This window comes from Hypanus sabinus, chromosome X1, assembly GCF_030144855.1.
Source record: "Hypanus sabinus isolate sHypSab1 chromosome X1, sHypSab1.hap1, whole genome shotgun sequence".
NCBI classification, from domain to species: Eukaryota; Metazoa; Chordata; class Chondrichthyes; order Myliobatiformes; family Dasyatidae; genus Hypanus; species Hypanus sabinus.
Genome location: NC_082738.1, coordinates 66443079 through 66449706, shown reverse-complemented (window position 1 = coordinate 66449706; position 6628 = coordinate 66443079). Strand labels below are relative to the sequence as shown.

Here is a 6628-nt window from a genome sequence, read left to right as displayed (position 1 = left end):
ACCCTCCAATCCGCCGGAATCTCCTCTGTCCCCATTGATAATGTAAAGATCATTGCTAGAGGCTCAGCAATCTCCTCCCTCGCCTTCCATAGTAGCCTAGGGTACATCTCGTCCGAACCCAGAGCCTTATCAAACTTGATGCTTTCCAAAAGCTCCAGCACATCCTCTTTCTTAATGTCAAAATGTTCAAATTTTTCTATCCGCTGTAAGTCAACCCTACAATCGCCAAGATCCTCTTCCGTCGTAAATACTGAAGCAAAGTATTCATAAAGTACCTCAGCTACTCCTGTTTCCATACACACTTTTCCATTGTCACACTTGATTGGTCCTATTCTCTCAAGTCTGATCCTCTTCTTCACAGACTTGTAGCATGCCTTGGGGTTATCTTTAATCCTGGTCGCCAAGGCCTTCTCATGGCCCCGACTGGCTCTCCTCATTTCATAGCTTTTGCTTCCGCTTTATGCAAAGGCACCACATTCACATCCTTAATGTTAATTAATTGCTTGGCTAGAAGGTCTGGCACCCTGTTTCCTTCAACCCCAACATGGGCACAGAGCATGGAAGAACATAGCAACACACACAAAATGCTGGTGGAACGCAGTGGGCCAGGCAGCACCTAGAGGGAGAAGCACTGTCGACGTTTCGGGTCGAGACCCTTCGTCAGGACTAACTGAAAGGAAAGATAGTAAGAGATTTGAAATTAGGAGGTGGAGGGGAAAATGCGAAATGATAGGAGAAGACCGGAGGGGGTGGGATGAAGCTGAGAGCCAGAAAGGTGATTGGCAAAGGGGATACAGAGCTGGAGAAAGGAATGGATCATGGGACAGGAGGAGTAGGGAAAAAGAAAGGGCAGCACCAGAGGGAGACGGATAACAGGCAGAGTGATGGGCAGAAAGAGAGAATAAAAAGGAGGGGGGGAAACTAAATATATCAGGGATGGGGTAAGATGGGGAGGAGGGGCATTAACGGAAGTTAGAGAAGTCAATGTTCATGCCATCAGTTTGGAGGCTACCCAGCTGGTATATAAGGTATTGTTCCAAAGGAGAAATTATTGAGGGTAAGAACTAATTCCACTAGACGGAGGAGAGTGGTGGTAGAGGGGAACTGGTTAGGTCTGGAATCCAAAAAGAAGCGGAGAGCTTTGAGACCTTCCTGGTGGGGGTTGGACGTCCATGGTGAAAATAAGGCGGTGGGGGCCAGGGAACTTGAAATCATTGGAAAAATTCAAAGCGTGATAAGTGTCACGCTCTCAGCTTCTTTTTGGATTCCAGACCTAACCAATTCCCCAATGGGGGCAATGTTCCTTTTAGAAAAAAACAAACAAGTCTTTGCAATGGAAAATTTAAGCCCCCACTGATGTCCCCATTTCACTACTTCAGTAACAGCTGCTTGCACTTTCCTAACTATATAATTGATATTCCTACCTCTCTTCCACACTGCACCATCATCACCATTTCACGCCGTTATTTCCAAAGGCCCCGCTCGTTTGTTTAAATCTCGCGATATCTCAATCCCGCCGAAAGGCTCCTCTCGCGCCCGGTCGCCTCCTCAGTAACGGCTCCCCGGCTGGCCCGGGTTCCCGTCTCCGTCCATCGGCCTCTCCTCGGGACACCAGGTGGGGGTCTGATTCTGTTTGTCGACACACATTTTCTTTCATTGCAAAGCCACGTCCGCTCGATCTCGGGGCGCTCCTTCTCTGCGTGAATGGGAAGCGGGGGACAGCGTTATCTGGGAGAGAGGACGAGGATATGATCAATCCTGAGGTGAAGAGGGGGAAGGAGGATCGGGATGGGACAGGTCGGAAAGAGTGGGGAGGGCTGAGGGTGGAGGGGGAGGAGAAACATGGGGGGTGGGGAGGGAGGGAGCAGGAGGCACGGTGAGGATGGGACAGTTTGAGGGTGGGGGAATTGGGGAGGAAGGGTGCATGGGGGAGGTGGATTGATGGTGAGGGATTCATTGAGGATGGGACAGCGTGGAGGGATGGTGCTGCAGACATGTTACTCACTCACCAGTCCGTGAGACCTTATTGTTTAATACAGAAGAGCTCATTCCCTTCTTCCTTTCCCATTTCTACCCTTTCCTCTAAAAACACATACAGAGTCACTCGGAATCGGAGGACACTTTGAACGAGTCTGGAACGAAGCTGTGCCCATGAACTTGGTCCAATCCTGGAGTCTGACCCTTCACTTCTCGTTCCATGTCAGACGTAAAACAACACCCCTCTTCCTTCTGTTGAACCAATCTCCTTTGACCTGGACCCATGGGACCCTCTGGACATTGTGGCCTTGGGCTGGCACTCCCTCAGCAGTTTCCTTGACGCCTCCACTCCTCTGCTAAAGAAGAAGTTGGCGCAGCACTCGAGATCAGACCAACTGGCTGTCTGGGACTGGGGTGGAAGAAGTCTGTGCTGTCAGCTGACATTCAGAACCTTTCAGGGGTGGTGGAGGGGAATGGCTGAGTGGCCAACATATTTAATTACATCCCTGCTTGAGTCTTCTGCTCCAAAAGGACTGGGTTTTGCCTCCCCCCTCCCCCCGCCCCATCATTTCTGGCGCTCTCTTCCACTGGAGGGGAGGTGCCGAGGACGAGCAATGTCCTGGGTCTGGATGGGGATTAGCAGGCATCTGCAGCAGCAGTTTGCCAGACGACAGGAGGGTGATGTTGGCACTGCAGACGTGATGTTTGACTCTGAAAATCCAGGTGATTTATTCCCCTGATGCTTCACCTCTGGGCGGTGACCAATCTGTCACAAATGCAGCAGGACAGGGAACCTTGTGGAAAGTGATTGCAAAGCAGACCTCTCCAATGACCAGTTGCCATGACCGTGCAGGGCTGGTGTAAGCCTGATAGCTGACTGCAGAGATTGCAAGATGCTGATTTGATGTGGAAGTGAGTCCATTGGCCATCGTGCTGAGGGCGAGGACGAGGGTGGCAGTGTTTGGAAACTGGGACTGCATCAGCACCAATGTTGTCCTTACCAACTGCACCTGACTGCATTAAGGTTCAGGGTACATTTATTGTCAAAGTATGTATGCAGTATACAACTCAGATTCATCATTAACACCACTATTCTCCTGCATCAGGACGTGGACGAAACAACCGGCCAACGACAGGCCAAAGGTAGTGGTGAGCACAGTCACAGAATGATGCCATGCCAGGGACACTCTCACATTCAGGCAAGGGGAGACAGAGATTGACAGTGTTTCATAGGTGCATGGTGGCTCAATGGGAGAGGGGTTAGAAAGTCCAAAGAAAAATAAATCTTCCAGAATTCCCATATTGGCAGGAGGCTGTGGTGTAGATCTAACCCATGGGATATGGAGATGGGAACTGTGCATGGTGTTTCCAGTGTGGGTCTCAACTGGCCCTTTCCAGATTTAACCCACTTTCAACAATCCCACTGCCTAATCCTCAGTACATCTGGTTGATATTCCAGATTGATGAGTTTTTCCATTTTCGCTGAATGCCTATGGAGGTTCAGAGATTTCTGCCGAGTGGTGCCCCAAAGGGAATGGTTTGCACAATCGGAGCAGAATCTTGCCTTGTGGATTCTGTTGAAGACAGGCGAGGGCTGACAGCAATTGGCATGGCATCATGATTCACTGTTTGCTGGTATTCTAGAGTGTGTCTTAGGTCAGAATGTTTAGAACAAGTTATTCAATTTCCCACACATGCACTGTGCTCACAGTGTTCCTGAAGTACTGACTGGGGATTATGGAGGTGGGAACTGTGCAGGCGGACCCAGTCAGGCTGACCCAGAGGATATGGAAATTGGAAGCACAGACAGTTCTGCCTGTGTGAGTCTGAAACAGCTCTTTCCAGACTTAAGCCATGTTTGACAGTCCCACTGCCAAACCCTCAGTACCTGTAACTGATGTTCCAGGGGCATCCAGCAGGGAAGAAGGGCTTGTCTTGCTTCCTGTGATATATGATTCCTTGCCCGACTGTATGTCTTGTGCAGATGGGCAGCCACTCTTGCAACAGGACTGAGAACCCTGTGGAAAGACATTACAGAGCTCCTTAAATTTTGCACTCTGCTCCTTTCCAGATTTAATCCATGTCTGGCAGTCCCACTGTTTAAGATCCAATCAAAGTTTTCAATCAGGAGACAAAGGCTGTCTGGGTTCCCACTGTATGAGATTCCTTGTCTTGCTGCTCATCCATCAGAGTTGTAGATGGACTGTCACAGCTGCAACATGACATGGAACGCAGTGGAAAGAGATTGTGAATTTCCTGAAACTCTACTTTGTGCTGGGCTGTTGTCCTGGTGTGGTGTGACCCAAGGAAATGAGGTCCAGAACCGTGACTGATGTGGTCAGAAACAGAGATTTGCCATCAGTTGGACAGCTGGCATTGTCCCAAGTCTCACAGCAGAAGTTAAAACAAATAATATACAAAGGCAGTATCAAGAGCAATAAAGGCAGATTGGTTTTAAGAAGTTGCTGCCCATTGATTGAAGGAGGCTGACCTCGAGAGTGCATGATGGCTTTGATCACATGTACCTAATACACAAACAAAACACCACAGTCTTATCGGAGAGGACTGCATGTCCGATGTCCAGTTCCAGAGGGGGAGCGGGGCAGTGTGTTCGGTGTCTGCTCCCAGAGGGGGGAGAGGATGATGTGGCTGACAGCCAGTGTCGGGAGAGAGAGAGGAGGATGCACCGACATTGCCATCATTTACCGTTTACTTCTGCCCCTCAGCCCCTCACTGCAGGCCTAGCTGAAGAATTATACTGCAACACCCATGTGTATTCATCCACCTCCCAGGGGAATTTGCTGTAAACTCGCCTCACCCTCCCAGCCCTCTGACATTCCCCTGTAAAACCCCACCCACTCCTCTCACTGGTTCTCTCATCTTCCCTCTATTATCTGGCAGGCAGTTGCCAGTGTAACAAGAGATGTGTTTGGTTCCTGTTGGATACAGTAATTTCTGAAGTAGGCTGCTCTTTGGCAATGACTTAAAGGTGCAGACAGAGAGAGGCTGTGCTATGATCCTGTCTCTCTGGGCTCACTCCAGAAAAGTCAGTCTTGCACTTCACCTCATTGCCTGATGCCAGGGTATGGCAGTTGTGTGACTCACAGGGGTAGATGTCTTGGTGCGGGAGAGGAGGCTTGTTAGGGACAGGGAAGGAAGTGAATGAGGGGACCCAACACCTCTCAACATCCCCTCTTAAAATATGAGTTGGACCTTCCTTTTGCTGCCTGACAGCAGCCTGCATTCCTCCTTATCTTCTCCAGCCCTCCCGGTACAGGACAAGGCATGTCATTCTCTCTTCTCCCCACCTCTCTTCAAGTAGAAAATAAAAAATCCTGATAACACACATACTAGGCTCAAGACAGCTACTACATTATTATAACACTTATGGTAAGATGGAGGATGTCACAATTGTTGTGGCCCTTGCACCTTATTGCATGTTGAAATAATCAGTATGGCTGGTATGCAAATCATTGAGTTTCACTACAGTCTGTGGTTTATGCTCTCTGGCTTAAGCTCTGCAGTCTGTGCATTACATGTAACAATAGTAAACCATTTTATGTGGAAATTGTGCAAGTAGAAGGCAGTTAATAAGTTCATCACAACATCGTGGGCTGAGTAGCCTGTTCCTGCACTGAAGAGTGTTCTGTAATTTGTTATATTTACTTGTGAATGCTGCATTTCTGATGCTATGTGCCTGTGATGCTGATGCAAGTAATAAATGGATTCAACAAGTTGTTTGTCATGCCAGGTCTCTTCCTCTGCAGTCACTCTGTCTGAAGTTTCTGGGTGTGAGGGGTGGGGCTGGATGGGCAGGGAGGTGAGAATGATTGATAAGGAGGTGAAAAGTGAGTGGTACTGGCAAATGATAGACAAGTGGAAAGAAATGGCAGGTTGTAGGTCAAATAGGTGGAGAAGGATGACTGTATTAATGATAATTGATTGGTTTTGGAGGATTTGAGAATATTATCAACAGGGTGGGAGTGGATTTGGTGAGTGGCAGACAGGTGCATCAGAAGGGGAGGGTTTTATACATTGTAATGAAAGGAAGGGGTGGGACCCAGGATTGATTGATAAGGGGAAGAGAAAAGCCTGGGGTTTGTCACGAATGTGCAGAATGAGGGGTGGGGTGTATTATTGATTGATAGGATGAGGGGTATGGCTTGGTGTTAACCCAAAAAGTGTGAGTTGAGCGGACATATCTTCAACTGACAAGTAGATGACGAGGGCTGCACCATAATGCATAGGAGCTGAATTAGGCAATTTGGCCCATCAACACTGCTCCACCATTCCATCATGGCTGATTTATTATCCCTCTGAATCCCATTCTCCTGCCTTCTCCCCATAAACTTTAACTGGCCAAGAACATAACAGACTCTGCTTTAAGTATACTCAAAGACTTGTTCTCCACAGTGGTCCATGGCAATGAATTCCACAGATTCACCACCCTCTGGCAAAAGAAATTCCTCCTCATTTCTGTTCTTCTATTCTGAGGCTGTGATTTCTGGTTCTAGATTCACCCACCACAGGAAACATCCACTCCATCTTGGCCTTTCAATTTTTGATAGTTTTCAATGAGATCTACCTCATTCTTCTGCACTCCAGCAAGTACAGGCCCAGAGCCATCATATGTTTACACTTTCATTCCTGG

At 48.4% G+C, this 6628-nt stretch overlaps 1 long non-coding RNA gene across 1 annotated transcript; it reads left to right on the top strand.

The window, feature by feature from the left end:
- Positions 1-1418: 1418 nt before the first annotated feature.
- Positions 1419-5711, top strand: LOC132384514 (uncharacterized). Its single transcript, XR_009508920.1, has 2 exons — positions 1419-1615; positions 2099-5711. It is a non-coding gene; the product is annotated as an uncharacterized LOC132384514 (long non-coding RNA).
- Positions 5712-6628: the final 917 nt, after the last annotated feature.